Raw genomic sequence first — 20,560 nt, 5'->3', positions numbered from 1 at the left:
TCATCTTCCAGCAACAGCCGCGAGTACTCTTCACCTCAGCACCTGTCGGCGAGGGGAATTCTCAACAACCAGCTGTCTTGGGCAGAGCACAAGGAGTCACCTGTCTCCTAACATTCCCCTTTCGGTCTTGAGCGACTCCGAGGTAGCTCTTTGACATCTGGCTTCTGCCAACAGAGCCCAAAGGCGTTTGTGGTAGAATTGATGATCAGATGGAGAGCTGGGCCTATGAATAATTTAATTTAGACAAGAGTTGGGGGAGTGGGGGTGGGAGACGCATTAAAGCAAGCTTTCCTCCCTAAACAAAAACAGAAATCACTGCCAATACTCAACAGATGCGACAGCATATGTGGAGAGAGAAACAGAGTTCTATTGGTGGTCACCAGAGTATTTCCAGCACTTTTGTTCTTTTTTCAGATTTCCAGCATTTTCAGCACTTTGCTTTATTCCTGCATCCATCTCTCACTCTTGGTCAAGAGTGTTGGGATTTGGATGACAAATGGACGGAAATCGCAGGAGAGCAGCTATCTGAATTTCCCACAGTGTCACTCAGCAGATAAAGCCCCATGCACTGAGTGCGAGTTTGTAAAACAGTCCCGATAATGTGTAACAATTCACTGGACCCTTGTAAATGGATACTGTAGGTTTTCAAACATAATGTACATGATTAATATCAAAATGAGCCCAAATGCTACGTGGAAAAGAGTGATGATGGTTTTTAAATAATCCATAATGTTTTTCTGTCACTTCCACAAAAGCCTGCTTATAGCAAAGATGATGCGTTTTAAATGAGATGATAACTCACTGAATCAGTTCCATTAACAGGAATCAATCTCTTTGGGGGAAGAGTTTCTCTGTGTAGAAAAACCATAAATGAATTCTTTCTTAAACATCCTATAATTTTGCCCTGACCTAGTGGAAAGGAAAATTTTAATGTAACTTCTCATTTTAATTACCCAAAAAGAAATATTCATACTGACAGGATGCCTGAGTGGGGTTCTGTCTCCTGACAGAAGATGGTATCAGCCACCGGTGAGCACCCTCTCCGAAAATGGGAAAAGCCCCGGGACCTGCCCCCACTGTCCAACAACCCCCCCCCATGATGTTTGCCTTCCTTAACACTGCTGACAGTTAAGTACCTTCCAGAAAATTATCAACAGAGGTTGGGAAAAGAAAACAAACATGTAAGAGGTGGCGACAGGTCTTCACAGAGACTAACTCCACTGACAGCGTTATTAATGGATACACTTCAAGGCATTTCCTTGTTCGATGTTGGCTGCTGGGTTTGTTGAAATGCGTAATGAAATGGCCAGTGAGATGGTTAGTTCATACATGCCATTAAGTAGCTCGATCATTTCTACATTTTAAAGGTACACTGTAGCCATGCCTGACAACTAGGCCAGGCAGGGTTATGGAGCTGGAGCCCATTATATATCATTTCGCACAGAATCGTAGAATAGTCAAATGAGCAAACCAATAATGCTAATGTCACAGCACCATCATCTACAGGAAGGCAGTGGCGTTGTGATATTGTCACTGGACTAATAATCCAGAGACCCAGGGTAATTCTCTCGGACAAGGGTGGGCAGCACGGTAGCCCAGTGGTTAGCACATGTGCTTCACAGCTCCAAGGTCCCAGGTTCAATTCCCGGCTTGGGTCACTGTCTGTCCGGAGTCTGCACGTTCTCCCCGTGTCTGCGTGGGTTTCCTCCAGGTGCTCCGGTTTCCTCCCACATTCCAAAAATGTGCGGGTTAGGTGGATTGGACATGCTAAATTGCTCTTAGTATCCAAAAAAGGTTAGGTGGTGTTACTGGGTTATGGGGATAAGGTGGAGGTGTGGGCTTAGGTAAGGTGCTCTTTCCAAGGGCCGGTGCAGACTCGATGGGCCGAATGGCTTCCTTCTGCACTGTAAATTCTATTCTATGAAATCTATGAATCCACCTGGATAGTTGGAGGAATTTGAATGCAATAAAGAATATGGAATTTTAAAAGTCTAATGATGACCATGAAACCATTGTTGATTATCAGAAAAACCCACAACGCCACTGCCTCCCTGTAGATGATAGTGCTGTGACATTAGCATTATTGGTTTGCTCATTTGACTATTCTACGATTCTGCTGTCCTTTAGAGAAAGAAATCTGCCATCCTTAGCTGGTCTGGCCGACATGTAACTCCAGACTCACATCAATGTGGTTGACTCTTAAATGCCCTCAGGAACACGCAACAAATGCGGCTCAACCAGCGACGCCCACACCCCATGAACAAATAAAGGAAAATTAATCTCTTATCTTGGCCACGCACGATTAGAAAGTTAGTGATTTCACTTGCTTTCACAAAACAGCAGTGACTTCAAAATGGACGTGATCAGCTGACACATGAACAAGTCCTTAATTCCGTTCACGATCCTATCGTTGCCATGCACATCTCATTCCCCACACTGAATGAGTAAATAGATCATCCATAGGCGGGAATGACAGCAGCATGAACGACCCAGGAATTTCCTGGAACATTTCAGTGTAACTATGGCGTAACATCAGAACTGTGCTCCATTTTCCTGAGGAAATTGACCCTTACGATTTGCACCGGTTTCAGATCTAGTCAATTTCTTCAGTTATTTATGTCACTCTCGGTCCTACGCCTGCCAAAACGCCACTTAGTTCCCCCTGTCCACCACCACTCCTACCCCACCACCACCAAACGCCCCTCCCCTGCCCGTTATCCAGTTGACCAGACAACATAAGTTTGTTGCACCGTCGCTGCTTTGAAACAAAATACCTTGTGCACCACCAGACAGATGCTTCGCTCCAATCAACGTATCCACTCATCCATCAACTCGAGACTCCATAATTGCAATGTAAAGTCTCAGCTAAGGTACTGCACAAATCTTAAATAATGATGGGTGATCTTTTCCTCTTAATGCTGTAATGTTGTTCCTGCCTTTCTTCCTTGGCGCTATGTCATTAATACCGCCATGGTCATTGCCTCTGATCTTTTCACCATCTCTCATGCTACAGCGGCCTAGATGCTCTTACTTCTCCCTATGTTTTCCCTCTGTTGACACTACAACTTTTGTGCACCAAATTATTCTTCCCCGCGACTTATAAAGTAGTGAGACTCCTCAGCTTTCCTTTCCTCCTTCAGACCATGTGCTGTTAAAATCCAAGCTTGGTGTCACTCAATGTACATTTTTTTGAATTTACTATCTCTCCCTGAACCTGATCAATCTTGATTTCTTGCATTCTGACCCTTGATCTTTCCGTTAGGTTCCTCAACTCCACAAAGATGCTGCAGATAAATATCTGTTACATCTATAAATGCCCCACTTCCGAAAGTTACACACTAGAGACTTGCCTGAATTCTGCAAGCAGACCTTAGGATTCAGACGCAGTGGATAGAATCGGACTACCTTTGAAAACATTTGTGGGGGAATGTGGGCCCTGAGCCTGATAGTCTGCAAGTCCTACCCAGCTGTGTGATCTTCCTGGAGGCAGCCAATTGGGAGGTTGCCTCTGAAAGCCCCATGCAATTAAGGATTGCGGGCTGGTTCCTGAATCTGCAGGCCATTCGGAGGGCTCACAGCTTTGAAAGCCACATCAGGAGAGGTGGGCGCTGCACAGACATCAAGGAGAGAGTGAGGATGCTTCAAAATGGTGGCATTCTCCAAAGTATGTAACAATTTCATGAATGATGAGGCTGAAGCAGGAGGCCCTTGGAGCTGTGGGAAATACCTGCAGCGGATCAATTGTGTCACAGATGTAGAATTACCTACAGAATGGGCAGCACGGTAGCATAGTGGTTAGCACAGTTGCTTCATAGCTCCAGGGTCCCAAGTTCGATTCCCGGATTGGGTCACTGTCTGTGCGGAGTCTGCACGTTCTCCCCGTGTCTGCGTGGGTTTCCTCCGAGTGCTCTGGTTTCCTCCCACGGGCCAAAGATATGCAGGTTAGGTGGATTGGCCATGCTAAACTGCCCTTAGGGATAACTGGGTTACGGGACAGGGTGGAGGTGTGGACTTAAGTAGGGTGCTCTTTCCAAGAGCTGGTGCAGACTCAATGGGCTGTATGGTCTCCTTATGCACTGTAAATTCTATGATCTAAGACCTGCAGGTCATTGTTGGCGTGCAGTCTCCCGCACTGATAGACCCCACCAGCCTGCAACTGGGAGGCTGCCTCCTCCAAGCTGCTGGGCGTAGCACCCTGGGAGTCCATACAAACTCTGGGAAAATTCTGGCAGAGATCCCCCCCCTTCCCCTCATTAGCCTTGTATTGCTAATTATTGGATATCCACTGCTGCCAAGAGGGTGGTCGCCCCCACTGATTACCCATCTCCTCCATTGCTCACCCACCTCCTCCGCTGATCACCCACCTCCTCCATTGATCAACCACCTCCTCCGCTGAACACCTACCACCTCCAATGATCACCTACCATCTCCAGTGATCATCCATCTCCTCCACTAATCACCTATCTCTTCCTCTGAACACCCACCACCCAATTCCTCCACTGATCACCCACCTCCTGCGCTGATCACCCACTTCTCCAAGATTGCCCAAAGGCGGGAATGTGTCAGACTGTCGGCCAATGCCCTGATCTGCACGTTTGCTGCTATGCCAGCTGCAAATCCATGCCCACAGGACCGGAACGGTTCTGCCCCCCCCCCCCCCCCCCCACACACACACACACACACACACACGCACATAAGCTGAGTGGCACCTTCGGCTGAATGCATCTGACAAAGGCATCACACCATTGCTATTGGCTTACATCATTCCATTTTTGCTACAAGTAACTCAAGAAACAAAGATACATCAACTACAGGCAACTGTTCAAAGTTGTTATTTCAGAATTAAGAGTCTCATTCAGTCCCAGAAGACCATTTTAGTTGAGTTCCATATTAAAATGGAATCCTCATAATCAATCATATTGGGGGTGGGGGAAGGGTGGAAGGAAAGACAATGGAAACTAACCAATAATGTATAATTCATCTGACGCACAGAGCTTTTCATATCTGATTGGTTCATTTACTCTGAGTCAAAAGATTGAGTCAAGGGCTTGAGGACATTGTCTAGCAGTAAGGGAGTGCTCCACTTATGGATGCAATGTTAAATCCAGGCCCCATCTGTTCCCTAAGGTGAAATGAAAGATTCCATAGCACTATTGCAAAGAAGGTTAAGGGAGTTCTTCCCAGTGCCCTGCCCAATGCTGTCTTTCATCCAATACCTAAAATAGATGGCATACATTCTCTGGCTACATCGAGGGCATCTTGAAACCCATCGTACAAGGTACACCCAGCTTCTGTCGCGACACGACGGACTTCCTACAGAAACTCAGCACCCATGGACCAGTTGAACCAGGAACATTCCTCGTCACAATGGACGTCTCGGCACTCTACACCAGCATCCCCCATGACGACGGCATTGCTGCAACAGCCTCAGTACTCAACACCGACAACTGCCAATCTCCAGACGCAATTCTACAACTCATCCGCTTCATTCTGGATCACAACGTCTTCACCTTCGACAACAAGTTCTTCATCCAGACGCACGGAACAGCCACGGGGACCAAATTCGCACCCCAATACGCCAACATCTTCATGCACAAGTTTGAACAGGACCTACTCACCGCACAGGACCTTCAACCTACGTTATACACCAGATACATCGATGACATTTTTTTCCTTTGGACCCACGGCGAAAAATCACTGAAACGACTACACGATGACATTAATAAGTTCCATCCAACCATCAGACTCACCATGAACTACTCTCCAAAATCAGTTGCATTCTTGGACACACTCGTCTCCATCAAGGACGGTCACCTCAGCACTTCGCTTTACCGCAAACCCACGGATAACCTCATGATGCTCCACTTCTCCAGCTTCCACCCTAAACACATTAAAGAAGCCATCCCCTATGGACAAGCGCTCGGTATACACAGGATCTGCTCAGACGAGGAGGAGCGTAACAGACATCTACAGACGTTGAAAGATGCCCTCGTACGAACGGGATATGGCACTCGACTCATCGATCGACAGTTCCAACGCGCCACAGCAAAAAACCGGACCGACCTCCTCAGAAGACAAACATGGGACACAACCGACAGAATACCCTTCGTCGTCCAGCACTTCCCCGGAGCAGAGAAACTACGTCATCTTCTTCACAGCCTTCAACACGTCATTGATGACGATGAACATCTTGCCAAGGTCATCCCCACACCCCCACTACTTGCCTTCAAACAACCGCGCAACCTCAAATGAACCATTGTTTGCAGCAAACTACCCAGTCTTCAGAACAGTGACCACGACACCACACAACCCTGTCATGGCAATCTCTGCAAGACGTGCCAGATCATCGACATGGATACCACTATTACACGTGAGAACACCACCCACCAGGTACGCGGTACATACTTGTGCGACTCGGCCAACGTTGACTACCTCATACGCTGCAGGAAAGGATGTCCCGAAGCGTGGTACATTGGCGAGACCATGCAGACGCTGCGACAACGAATGAACGGACATCGCGCAACAATTACCAGGCAGGAATGTTCCCTTCCAGTCGGGGAACACTTCAGCAGTCAAGGGCATTCAGCCTCTGATCTCCGGGTAAGCGTTCTCCAAGGCGACCTTCAGGACCCGCGACAACGCAGAATCGCCGAGCAGAAACTTATAGCCAAGTTCCGCACACATGAGTGCGGCCTCAACCGGGACCTGGGATTCATGTCACATTACATTCATCCCCCACCATCTGGCCTGCGAAATCCTACCAACTGTCCTGGCTTGATACAATTCACACCTCTTTAAACTGGGGTTACCCCATCTCTGGATCTGTAAAGATTTAATCACCTGCTAATGCTCGCATTCCTAGCATTGTTTGGCATCTTTGAATTTGTCTATATATGTGTTTCTGGAACAGACCTCTTCATTCACCTGAGGAAGGAGCAGCGCTCCGAAAGCTAGTGACATCGAAACAAACCTGTTGGACTTTAACCTGGTGTTGTAAGACTTCATACTGTGCTCACCCCAGTCCAACGCCGGCATCTCCACATCATAAAATAGATGGTCTGGCCATTTATTTCATTGCTGTTTGTGGGAGCTTGCTGTGCATCAGGTGATTACAGATTCATTATAACAGTGACTACATTTCAACAATACTTAATTGACTGTAAAACGCAGCAGATGTCCTCAGGTCACAAAAGGGCAATATAAATGTGTGCCTTTCGTTAATCAAACTCACCAAGTGAGAGACCCGCTTTTCCATTTTGAGCATGCCAATTGTTGTCCTTAGAAAAGTGTTGGGAATCTAATCTCTGTTGCTCTCCCAGCCCACAGTTGAATATCAGAGCCGCACAGAGCGTAATTGTTATCAGATATAGCCTCTATCAGGCTGAATCAAGAACCCAGATTCTGTCGAAAATCAATTTGAAAGCACTGAATTACAGGTCAGCTGGTTATTACTAAACCAATTCCCAGCGGACTTTTTTTTTGCAGAATATTTGGAGCATGGATAATGTGAGTATGATCATCAAAGATCTACTGTGTATGGAATGCCTCCTCAAATTTTGGTCACGTTATGGAACAAATCATGATTCTCGTGGCTTCACTGTAGCTCCATTTTGTGATACAATCCTTGAGCCATCCTTGCCCGGACCTCACTCTGACACCTAACTGGTACAACATTCTGTTTCAATCATTTTGTTGTAATGGGGGTTGTCTTGCTTGAGCAGAGCGGAACATGTGGCAGACACAGTAAGTGGGAACAGCCTTTGCTCTATGGAGACCCACAGTTTATGGAAACGATTGGGTCCTTCGCTACAAATGGCTGCTCCACATCCATGTTCAGGAAAACCTCTATATTTGGTGGTGACCAGTTCCATACTTTGTTTTCACCCCTGAAAAGTAGTTGAGACACTTGGCACTTCAGTGACCCATTCGAACAGCTACTGTGACTAAATGAAACTGACAATATCAGATTGTTCAGCAACAAGCATATTCAGCCTGTTTGGCGGCACTTGATCTCTCCTCAATTAATTTTGAGAGCAAATCTTGAAATCTCAAGGAATTATGGAATCAACCCGACAGTTAGACTTGGAGGCAGAAAGCCCAGCTTGGGTTGATGCAAACTAAATCTAATGGCTGATTAAACCACAGATAACCTTAACATATTGATGAATAGAAGCAGCCATCTCTCACAATGGCTTGGTGATTATGTGCATCGCACTTATGCGTTAATGAGTTATTTATATGGAAGGTTCCAAGTTCAACCTTCACTCTATGCTGAGAGAGAGATATATGACAGTAGGGGATCAATAATTAAAACCTCAATAAGTTAGATCTTGGGTAAATCACAGGGATCAGAAGTGTTTCCTCCACATGTGCACCATCCAGTATATAGGCATAGACTTGGCTGCGAAGCATCTATCCCATAATTAAAATAGCTCATCAGAGCTACCATTAGCAATGTAGCTACTTAGTTGAGGTAAGGGAGTGAGATAAGTGAACAGAATCTGTAGAACTATGTCCCAACAGGAACTAAAACAAGGTACTAGTTAGACCACACACATTCACTAAGGAAAGTTATATTGGCACTGGAGACTGTCCAGAGAGGTTTCAATAGGTTGATCCCGTGTTTGGAGGGATTTTCTTATGAGGAGAGGTTAAATAGGTTGGGCCTGTACTCATTGGAGTTTAGAAGAATGAGAGGTGACCTTATTGATACATATAGGATTCTCAGGGGGCTTGACAAGGTAGATGCTGAGAGGTTGTTTCCCCTTGTGTGAGAGTCTCGGGCCAGAGGGTGTAATCTCAGAGTAAGGAGTTGCCCACTTCAGACAGAGATGAGGAGGAATTTCTTCTCTCAGACAGTAGCGAATCTGTGGAACTCTTTAGTGCAGTGAGCTTAGAGGTTGGGTCGTTAAATATGTTCCAGGCTAGGGCACCATGTGGCACAATTGTTAGCACTGGCAGCAGCACGGTAGCATTGTGGATAGCACAATTACTTCACAGCTCCAGAGTCCCAGGTTCGATTCCCGGCTTGGGTCACTGTCTGTGTGGAGTCTGCACATTCTCCCCATGTGTGCATGGGTTTCCTCCGGGTGCTTCGGTTTCCTCCCACAGTCCAAAGATGTGCAAGTTAGGTGGATTGGCCATGCTAATTTGCCCTTAGTGTCCAAAATTGCCCTTAATGTTGGGTGGGGTTACTGGGTTATGGGGATAAGGTGGAGGTGTGGACCTTGGGTAGGGTGCTCTTTCCAAGAGCCGGTGCAGACTTGATGGGCCGAATGGCCTCCTTCTGCACTGTAAATTCTATGTCTATGGGACTATGGCGATGAGGACCTGGGTTCGAATCCTGGCCCTGGGTCACTGTCCGTGTGGAGTTTGTACATTCTCCCCATGTCTGCGTAGGTTTCACCCCCACAACCCAAAAGATGTGCAGGTTAGGTGAATTTGCCATGCTAAATTGCCCCTTAATTAGAAAAAATAATAATTGGGTACACTAAATTTTTTTTAAAAAGTATGTTTAAGGCTGAAAGACAGATTTTTAATCAGTAAGGGAATCAAAGGTTATGGAGATAAGACGGGAATGCAGAGTTGAGGATTATATCAGATCAGTCATGATCTCATTGAATGACGGAGCAGAGTCGATGGGCTGAATGGCCTACTTCTACTCCTATGTCTTAAGGTCTGACTATGAAGAAGAGAAAATAAAGTCAAACAAAATCAGGCACATTTTTGTTACATTTCAGTGACTGATAGCATTAAATAATTCCAAAATGCATCAACAATACATTCATGGAGCCTATAGGTAAAGAGATCAATGAGGATAAACATTCGTTGGTCTATTAATCCCATACAACATTGTGGGCTGAGTGAGGTGACAATTACATTTAATAGGAAAGAATCCTGTGTGAACGTGTGGAACCTTTATTATAAACAGTGCACTATCTTGTGAGAAATCAGTCAGTCGAGACCATGAATAACTGCAGCAAATAAGCACAGGAAGTGATTAATCCAAACCCCAGTCTGTCTGACCTCGATTCATGTTGAATAACTACTGCGACTCAGGTCCTGGCAAATTCCTCCAATTTCGTGCACACCCAGGTCACACCCTGGGTCAAGCTTGTGATATGTACAGAAATTCTGCTTTGTATTCCGCATAATGTTGGTTCTGGTATGCATCGATATTTGCTGATGGTCTGGTGGATATATTTCCATCCCACTGTGCAGCAAAGGATAGTCAAACCCTGCCTCTGGCATGACCACCTCTATTTTATCCAGTCACATCATCCCATCCAAACAACGGACTGCGAGGCAATTGGCCAACAGGTGCTGTGCTGTCAGAAATGGGATCAGAGTAACAGAATTCAACATGGGACAAAAATGTTTTCCACCCCAGCAAGCGGGCGGCACAGTAGCACACTGGTTAGCACGGCTGCTTCACAGCGCCAGGGTCCCAGATTGGATTCCCGATGTGGGTTACTGTCTGTGCGGAGTCTGCATGTTCTCCCTGTGTCTGCATGGGTTTCCTCCCACAAGTCCAGGAGGAAGTGCTTTTAGGTAATTTGGACCTTCTAAACTCTCCCTCTGTACACCCGAACTAGTGCCGGAGTGTGACGACTAGGGGCTTTTCACAGTAACTTCATGGCAGTGTTAATATAAGCCTACTTGTCATCACAGGAACGTCATGTGATGCAGCAGCCATTTTAGTTTGTTGGTCTGTACAATGTGCAACAGAAATATAAGAGGTATAAGTCACTGTCTGTGTGGAGTCTGCACGCTCTTCCCGTGTCTACGTGGGTTTCCTCCGACAGTCCAACGATGTGCAGGTTAGGTGGATTGGCCATGCGAAATTGCCGTTGGTGTCCCAAAAAAAGAGGTTAGGTGGGGTTACTCGGTTACGGGGATAGGGTGGAGGTGTGGGCTTAAGTGGGGTGCTCTTTGCAAGGGCCGGTGCAGACGCGATGGGCCGAATGGCCTCCTTCTGCATTGTAAATTCTGTATGATAAGCCTCTCTAAAGATTTGTGTTCAATCTCGATTCTTGCCTTCACCTTCATCATTCTAAGAAGAGGCAATAGTAAACTCAAAATCACCTGGAAAATACTGATGCCACTGAAACAACTACTGCATCGAGCACGGAGTCATGGGGTTTGGGTGGGATGAAAATGAAATATTTTCAAATGAGATCCAGAAATTGAATGCATAGTGGACAGACTGAGTCCCTCTTATATCCTTCACAGTGACTAATATTTGGGAAGATTTTTTGAAATTGTTTCAATAACCTAGGAGCTGTAGGCTATGTGGCCCATTCCCTCTGCTGTTCAAGTAAGATCGTGACTGAACTTTGATGTCAACTGCACTTACTTTCCCTCTGAGTCCCACAGCCTTCTAGGATAAAGAATTTCAAAGATTCACAGCCATTGTAAATGACCCTATATCATGAATCATACCCTGGTTCTGACTCTCCAGTCAGGAGTGACAACTTCTCAGCACCTATCTTTGCCAGCCTGTCCAAGAATGATATATGTATTTTTTAATATAAATTTAGAGTATCCAATTAATTTTTTCCAATTAAGGGGCAATTTAGCGTGACCAATCCACCTAGCCTGCATATCTTTAGGTGATGGGTGCGAAACCCACATAAGCACGGGGAGAATGTGCAAACTCCACATGGACAGTGACCTAGTGCTGGGACCGAGCCTGGGACCTCGGCGCTGTAAGGCAGCAGTGCTAAACACTGCGCCATGGTGCTGCCCTGGAATGATATATGTTTTAATTTTTAAAAATATATATATTTATTAAAGTTTTTTAACACAATTTTTCTCCCATACAAACAATAACCCCCCCCCCTCGTAACCAAATAAAATGGGAAATCGAGCAGAGCAAGATATATACATGGCAAAATGATATATTTACACAGCTTTGTACACTGGCCCTCACCCGTACGTGCCAGTTTCCCCAACCTTACATGTTATCTCTTGCTCATCCACCCTCCCAGGCAGTCCCCCCTCCCCTCCCGTTCCCCCTCCCAGGACGTCGTCGTCCCCCCCCCCAAGGTTGCTGCTGCTGCTGACCGACCTTCCTCTAATGCTCCGCGAGATAGTCTAGGAACGGTTGCCACCGCCTGTAGAACCCCTGTGCAGACCCTCTCAAGGCGAACTTAATCCTCTCCAACCTTATGAACCCAGCCATATCATTTATCCAGGCCTCCAGGCTGGGGGGCTTCGCCTCCTTCCACATTAGCAAGATCCTTCGCCGGGCTACTAGGGACGCAAAGGCCAGAATGCTGGCCTCTTTCGCCTCCTGCACTCCCGATTCGTCCACTACTCCAAATATTGCTTGCCCCCAGCTTGGCTTGGCCCGGACTTTCACCACCTGAGATATTGCTCCCACCACTCCTCTCCAGAACCCCTCCAGTGCCGGATATATGTTTTAATGAGATCACCTCACATTGATCAAAACTCTCGAGAATATAGGCCCATTTTACTCAATCTCGCCTCATAGGACAATCCAGGAATTAATCGAGTAAACATTTGTTGTGCCAAACCCTTCTTCAATTCTCCTTTCGCTGAAGTCAAAATTATCCAAATCTATGCAACCATATAAATGTGTCTTAGGTCTTGGTGAAGTATTTTGGGATGTGCTCCAATGTCAAAGCTGTTGCATAAATACAAGCCGATATATCTAAATATATCTGCTCATTGTTGATGTTGTCGCAAATGGGGCCTTTTCAGGGAAACCCGGACTGCAGCTGCAGTGCACACTAACCATTGACTCACATCATTGAAGACTGCCCCCTGATAAAAGTCAGCAGAAGGCTCAGAGGACTCCATTTAGACACTGTAGAAGCTACTGTCCGGCTTGGTGATTACTGCATGTGCTAAAAAAAAGTTGATGTTGCTTATGCTGATCACAACTATAGGATTGTGATAAGCAAAGTGTTGCAGGAAAAGTATGAAAGGAAGTCATAGCGTCATAGAGTCATACAGTACAAAAAGGCCATTAGGCCCATCAAGTCTAAGCCAGACCAAAACAACCACCTAACTATTCCAATCCCATTTCCCAGCACATGGCCCACAGCCTTGTATACCTTCAGATTACAAGTGCACATCTAAATACAACTTAAATGATATGAGGGTCTTTGTCTCCACCGCCCTTTCAGACAGCGATTTTCAAACTCCCACCACCCTCTGGATAAAAAAGTTTGTCCTCTTCGCCCCCACAACCCAAAGATGTGCAGGCTAGGTGGATTGGCCACACTAAATCGCCCTTTAATTGGAATAAATTAATTGGGTACTCTAAATTTATTTTTAAATTTTTTTTTAAAGTTTGTCCTCATACCCCCTCCAAACCTCCTGTCCCTTACCTTAAATCTGTGTCCCCTGGTCATTGATCCCTCCACCAAAGGGAAAGCTTTCTTACTGTCTACTCTATCTATGCCCCTCATAATTGTATACATCTCAATCATTCCCCCCCCCCCCTCCCCCCCCAGTCTCCTCTGCTCCAAGGAAAACAATCCAAGTCTATCCAATCTCTCTTCATAAGTAAAACTCTCCAGTCCAGGTGATATCGTGGTAAATCCCCTCTTCACTCTTTCCAATGCTGTCACATCCCTCCTATAATGTGGATTCCAGAACTGCACGCAATACTCTAGTTGTGGCTTAACTAACATGTTTTGTAAATGTGACTTACAAGCAACACACGCTATTATACATTATAGAATATATATATTATACACACATGGTGTTAAACTCCAACAGAGGCCACGGGGTCTGGACCATTAGGTTCCCCGTGGCCTCACCTGAATAGATTCTGCACCAAAGAAGGATTGGGGCAAAATCCTTAACTGCGAAGCTCAGTGGACATGAAAACCCCAAGCCAAGTGTGGTCCGGGAGCAGGAGACCCTTCGGGAGGTGGAGAGTGAAAATGAAAATCGCTTATTGTCACGGGTAGGCTTCAATGAAGTTACTGTGAAAAGCCCCGAGCCGCCACAGTCTGGCGCCTGTTCGGGGAGGCTGGTACGGGAATTGAACCGTGCTGCTGGCCTGCCTTGGTCTGCTTTAAAAGCCAGCGATTTAGCCCAGTCCGAGTGTAAGTAGCTATTGCACATTAAACCTTTTGTTCCACATCCAATATCGCCTCCTCGTGGTCACTTGCCTGGGTCCCCACACATAATATATAGATAATGATTACAGATTCATTGTTAATTTAATAAGCGATATAAGAGAAAAGTGAATATGAAAAGTTGGAGTTCACTCAAAAGAGGTTTGTTTGAAATTGATGAAGGTCACTACTCCTACCCGGGGAACATGAACTTACTCTGATCTTTCACACTTTTACATCACTGCCAACCTGATCAGATATCCGACTGACGGTTACGCTGGACATTAAGAGAGAGCAGGTGATGGGAAAGATCATGCACCCTTATCAGCCTGACATTAAAAAAAGCACAGATCTGATCTGAAAACTTGATTTCAAATGGATATCTAATTTAAAGAGAGAATAAATTCAGGGACCAGAATATATAAGGGGGAAATATGGGTTGGATATATGCAAATAGTTGCATCTTAATGAATCCTTGACAGTTTATTTTAAATAATAGTCTTCTATTCGATTTCAGCTTCCTAAACCAAAATAAATTGGAATGATGCAATCAGCATATATTCTGGACTCCTGGTCAAAAAAAGCTCTAACCCTACTCCCTCCTTCTCAATCAGTTCCTACGATTCTCATTTGCTGGCCTGCCTTTCACCTTTTCCCCAAAGCCACACCCATTGGTCCCTGATCAAAGTTACAATGAATGGCAGAAGTGGCATATTGGCACTTGATCAACTCTTCCTTATGTCATGGGAGTGTCCCTTTAAGAAAGGTTTTTGTATCATCATATGGCTTCAGTGATGTCATTTGTATGGGTGGAGTTGGGCTGTGGATCTGTGAGTTTGTTTTACTTTCGCTTTAAGTTTTGGACTGGTTGGAACTGCACAGGTTGATAGATGTGTCTCTCTATCTTCATTTTAAAAGCTGTTTCCAGACTGCTTGATAATTTAAGAGGGATAATTGCTTTCTGGAAGGAATTCAAATCTGCTATTTAAAAAGGGGAACAGAGTGTCAATAACAAGTCGTATACCAGTAAGAATGCCGTGTGCTGGGTCACGCCTTTGAAAAGGGGTTTCTGATTTTATTTGGATTTTGTTATTGAATTGGAACAGTTAAGGGGGAATTCATTAAGGGTTATACATAGCTGTGTGGGGTCTTTATGTTTGTAGTTGATAAACATTCTTACTGTGTGTGTTTATACAAATGTTAACTAAATTCGTAGAATAAAGCTAGTTTTTTTGATGAAAAACATCTAAGAACTCTGTTGAATAACACCTGAAAGGCAGGCTCTTGTGCTCATCGTAACCAAAATCAATAAACAGTTATAGGTCAGGTGAACTCCATAATATACTTTGGTGTTTTCTAAACCCTGGCCCATAACACTTCGAATCATAGAACCATAGAATCCCTACTGTGCAGAAGGAGGCCATCCGGCCCATCAAGTCCGCACTAACCCTCCAAAACAGTGCCCTAACTAGGTCCACTCCCCTGCCTCACTCCCCATAACCTCACCTAACCTGCACACCGTTAGACATTCAGAGGTAACTTAGCATGGCCAATCCAACTAACCTGCACATCTTTGGACTGGGGCAGGAAACCGGAGCACCCGGAGGAAACCTATGCAGACACGGGGAGAAAGTGCAAACTTCACACAGACAGTCAACCAAGGCCGAACTCGGGAACCTAGTGCTGTGAGGCTAACCGCTGTGCCATTTCTTTTATGGGCATGGATAAAAACACCATAATACCTGGAGCCTGAAGGTGACAAGTGTCAAGAAAGCTGCCTTCTTGGAAGAATCATCCAGTAGACTGAGAATAGCAAGACTCCAGTTCCTTCCCATGCTCAGTGAGAAAAGCAGGCTCCAGGCAGGAGAACCAAGGAGGGATTTGCAATGTTAGCACCGGCTGATTTAATTTTTTTAAAAACCACTCTCCTACTGCTGCAAAGTTGCAAATATAAGGGTAGGCAGTGGAGTAGTGGTATTGTCACTCGACTAGTAATCCAGAGACCCAGAGTAATGCTTCTCGGGACCCGGGTTCAAATCCCACTACAGCAGATGGTGAAATGTGAATTCAATAAAAACCTGGGGCGAAATTCTCCGGAAACGGCGCGATGTCCGCCGACTGGCGTCCAAAACAGCGCAAATCAGACAGGCATCGCGTCGCCCCAAAGGTGCGGAATGCTCCGCATCTTTGGGGGCCGAGCCCCAACATTGAGGGGCTAGGTCGGCACCGGACGAATTTCCGCCCCGCCAGCTGGCGGAAAAGGCCTTTGGTGCCCCGCCAGCTGGCGCGGAAATGACATCTCCGGGCTGCACATGCGCAGGAGCGTCAGCGGCCGCTGACGGCATTCCCGCGCATGCGCAGTGGAGGGAGTCTCTTCCGCCTCCGCCATGGTGGAGACCGTGGCAGAGGCGGAAGGGAAAGAGTGCCCCCACGGTCAGGCCACCGTGGGGGCACGCCCCGGGGCCAGATCGGCCCGCGCCCCCCCCCAGGACCCCGGAGCCCGCCTGCGCCACCTTGTCCCACCGGTACGGTAGGTGGTTTAATTTACGCCGGCGGGACAGGCATTTTAGCGGCGGGACTTCGGCCCATGCGGGCCGGAGAATCGAGCGGGGGGGGGGGGGGGGGGCGCGGCGCGATACCCGCCCCCGCCGAATATCCGGTGGTGGAGACTTCGGCAACCGGCGGGGGCGGGATTCACGCCAGCCCCCGGCGATTCTCCGACCCAGCGGGGGGTCGGAGAATCTCGCCCCTGGAATCAAAAGTCTAATGATGACCATGAACCGATTGTCGTAAAAAAACATCTGGTTCTCTAATGCCCTTTAGGGAAGGAAATCTGCCCGATCTGGCTTACATACGACTCCAAATTCACAGCAATGTGACTCTCAGGAACGCTCTCTGGAATGGCCTAGCAGATTTTTTAAAAATTAATTTATCAGAGTTACAAAGCCAGGGCTCAGAGTGTGGACAGGGACAAACCCCTAATCCAGCTCCTTGCCTGCTCCAAAAACCAATTCAAATTCAAATTGAATCCAATTGATGGTCCCCACAAGGGAGACATACCAGATATTAGCCACTCAAATCAAGAGTACACAGGGATGGGAAATAAATCCTAGCCCAGGGCAGCACGGTGGCACAGTGGGTTAGCACTGCAGCCTCACGGTCCCAGGTTTGATCCCGACTCTGGAGTTTGCACATTCTCCCCGTGATTGCGTTTGGTTTTAAAAGATGAAATGTTTCTTATAAACAGGAACAGCATTCCCATGTGGCCTGGCAGGCTGCAGGCTGGGTCACATGAAGGAATGTGAGGACCTCAGTCATCCTTCAAAAAGCTAAATTAGTTTTTCGAACTGTATCCTATCACTGGGCCAATATGCGTTTCCTGAGGAGTAAGTTAAACATCCAAACACAACCAACAACAATTGAAAATATTGAAATAAAGGTAATATTTGCCTGGCCAGAAAATAAATACGTGACTGAATTCTAATCGACAGCAGCTCCTGAACCCACTCACCTAACTGCAGGCCCCAGAGAATAAATCCCCTTTAGAAAAGGAAATTTCATTCACTTTCCATCACTTCTCACTCAATACATTTCCCTCACAGGATATTCATCTCAATCTGCTCAAAATGTAATGGAACAATCTATTTCTAATACAACTCGAGGATTATTAAATTCTTGACAGGAACCTGGAGGGCAAATATGATTAGTCCAATTCAACCTGGGATTTCATTAGAGCTGAAACATTACAATTAGGAGTCGCAAGCCTGCTGCAGCCCACTACAAAGTCATTCATCACTTGTCCACACAAAGTGGGAGCATTGAGGCCAACTAACCCTCAACAGTTTACTTAATTGTATAAAATCTATTGAAGCAGGGCCTAGCATTGCCCCTTTCCTTTCATGGCATCATCCAATGCAGGGGTGCAACACACTCCTCCCTTTTAGCTCCTCCCTTTCCACTGATACCAAACACTGAAACAATGACTTAATTGTACTTCTTTCAGTTTATTACACTGTATTTGCTGCTCACAGTGCTGCCTTCTCTGTACTGGGGAGATCAAACGCAGAGTGCCAATCCCTTCGCAGAACGCTTCCATTTGGTCCAGGAGCTTGATTCTGAGCTTCCAGTCCAAAATGATTTTAATTCTCCGCCCCAGTTCCACACTAAATTCTGGGGCCGGGATTCTGCAAAAACGCGGCTAAGTGTTGATGCCGGTGTAAACACTGGAGTGTTTCACGCACGCGTCAACGGGCCTCTTGGCCCAGCGATTCTGAAGCCCACAGGGGGCCAGCACGGCGCCGGAGTGCTCCATACAGCTCTGGCGCCGATACGCAGCCCTGCACTGCCGGCTGCGGGTCCGCGCAGGCGTGCGGCGGCTGCTTCCGCGCTGGGCCCATGCAACATGGCGGAGCCACACAGTGGGCCGGCGCGGAAGAAGGTAGCCGCCGATCACGGGCCTGGCCGTCGTGGAGGCCCCCCCCCCCCCCAGAGTCTGACCCCCCCGCTCCCCACCAGGACGGCCACCGCGGCCGCGAGTCCGAGGGATGTGGGCATCACTGGCGAGACCAGCATTTATTGCCCATCCCAAAGTGGCCTGAAGAAGGCGGCGGTGAGGTAAACTGCACACTTCTAAGCTGTCTTGAGGTCAGTATCACCCAAGCGGCAGAACAAGGCTGCAATCATCACATTTTTGCTGCTTTATGTGGCATGCAACAGTTAAGAATTTTTCTGACCCTCTCTGTCAGTCGATGTCCAACCCAGCTGTAACCCAGTAATGGGACACTTTGCTGCTCACTTTGGTCACCAATCAAGCCCACCCTTTGTGGGAATAACAAATAACAGAAGAAAAGAATGAGCAAATATTTGATGAAATTTTTTCAGTCAGTGGGTTTCCCTAAACTGACAGTAATTTTTCCCTGACCGGACAGTTACTAATTGCCGTGATGGCAATCGATACAGAATCCATTCTTTCATATCACTGAAATTCTTCCATGTCAGTCAGGACATCGCAATTACTTTGCGCAATGTCTCTCACTGCCAACTCTTATCACGGCAGATGTTTTTTTTGAACATCCATCCCTCACAATCAATGCCTGGCCTCTCTGTGCCTGAATTCACTCTGATTTCCCCAGGTGAGGAAAAGCAATGAGAGTCCCACCGAGACTATCATCTGCTCTCAACCACTGATATGCTCAGACTGCAACTCCCTGCTAACCCCTCCTAACCCTGTCCAATCCAACACACCCAACACCACCAAGAGGAGTTGGCAGACAGGATACTTCGGAGAAACACAGGCGGAGAGAGATTCTGATTTGAAGTTTTAAGTTGGGCAGAGATTGTTTAGCTGGGTTATTTTAAATGACCTAGAGTGCTTCAGTGAGAGATCAATGCCTATCACATCGTGAGCAAACAATAGATTAGGTGTCAAAATACATGGGCCAAGAAATTCATTGACACCGCGCTCATTTTACACATTAAAATAATATAGTGAGAAATGCACTTGCACACATTCTTCAGCAGAAGCATGTTCCTCGCCATATTGCTAAATTATATGTGTATAGGACTTTCGGCTACAGCAGACATAAACCTTTTCGCATTGGGGTCTAATGCCTCTTTTAGGACCCTCTCCTAAAACTGTCTTCCCTGAATGCTGACGGTGCAGGTCTTCATGTATTCGGGATGACAAGTCTCCATGTTACCAAGCCAGCAGTTCTAGTATGGCTGTTATCATAGCCAACTTGATCAGTCAGAATAACCGTCTCAGTCCAGCAGAAGAAAGCCCCTTCAATAATGAGCAGCTCCAACAGGGCACACTGTGGTACAGGATGTGGTGGAAGAGCAGGGTGAGACTTGTATGATCCAACATCGCCAGGAATTATGTTGATGAAGTCAAAGTGTGCAAATTACTTTTGCTTTACTTCTTTGGTAATTGCTAAAATGAGGTGTATCACAAGGTTCAGCGCAGAGGATGGAATCTGGCTCTCAGCGTCCAACCACCTACCTCGACTTCCCAATGATCAGCCACTGAGTGCCTTTGATTGAGCGGTGCCCCCCGCTCCTCCCCAGAGGTGACACGCTGACCACACAGCTTTACCTGTCTTACAGGCCAGATGTCAACAGGCTCGCCTGCAACTGGGTCAATGCTTCTTTGTGACTTAAGTATGCATTGACAATTTGGAACTGAGTGAGAATGAAAGGTGATGGGGAGAAAGCAGTGAAGGTTTTGTCCCTGGATGATCTTGAACCACCAGCATTTTGGTTACCAGCCGGACCCGCTGACCACAGAGACTGACTCTTCTACTGGCTGTGGTAGGATTTGAACTCAAGCTTCCATAGCATTAGTAAAGACCTCCCAATTACTAACCTAGTAACAATGTCACGATGCTACTGTCCAAATGACCAACTGGGTTAATACCAGCGGTGCCAATTAATGACCACTTAAGGGCCTCAATAGGTGGCGGGTC

The 20,560-nt window shown here is 46.6% G+C and overlaps 1 protein-coding gene across 4 annotated transcripts in view; it reads right to left on the bottom strand.

The window, feature by feature from the left end:
- robo3 (roundabout, axon guidance receptor, homolog 3 (Drosophila)) overlaps positions 1–20,560 on the bottom strand; it is a 709,023-nt gene that overhangs the window by 285,008 nt on the left and 403,455 nt on the right. The window lies entirely within an intron of this gene.

The sequence above is a fragment of the Scyliorhinus torazame genome, chromosome 21 (genome assembly GCF_047496885.1).
Source record: "Scyliorhinus torazame isolate Kashiwa2021f chromosome 21, sScyTor2.1, whole genome shotgun sequence".
In the NCBI taxonomy this organism is placed as follows: domain Eukaryota; kingdom Metazoa; phylum Chordata; class Chondrichthyes; order Carcharhiniformes; family Scyliorhinidae; genus Scyliorhinus; species Scyliorhinus torazame.
This window is presented reverse-complemented; position numbering and strand designations above follow the sequence as displayed.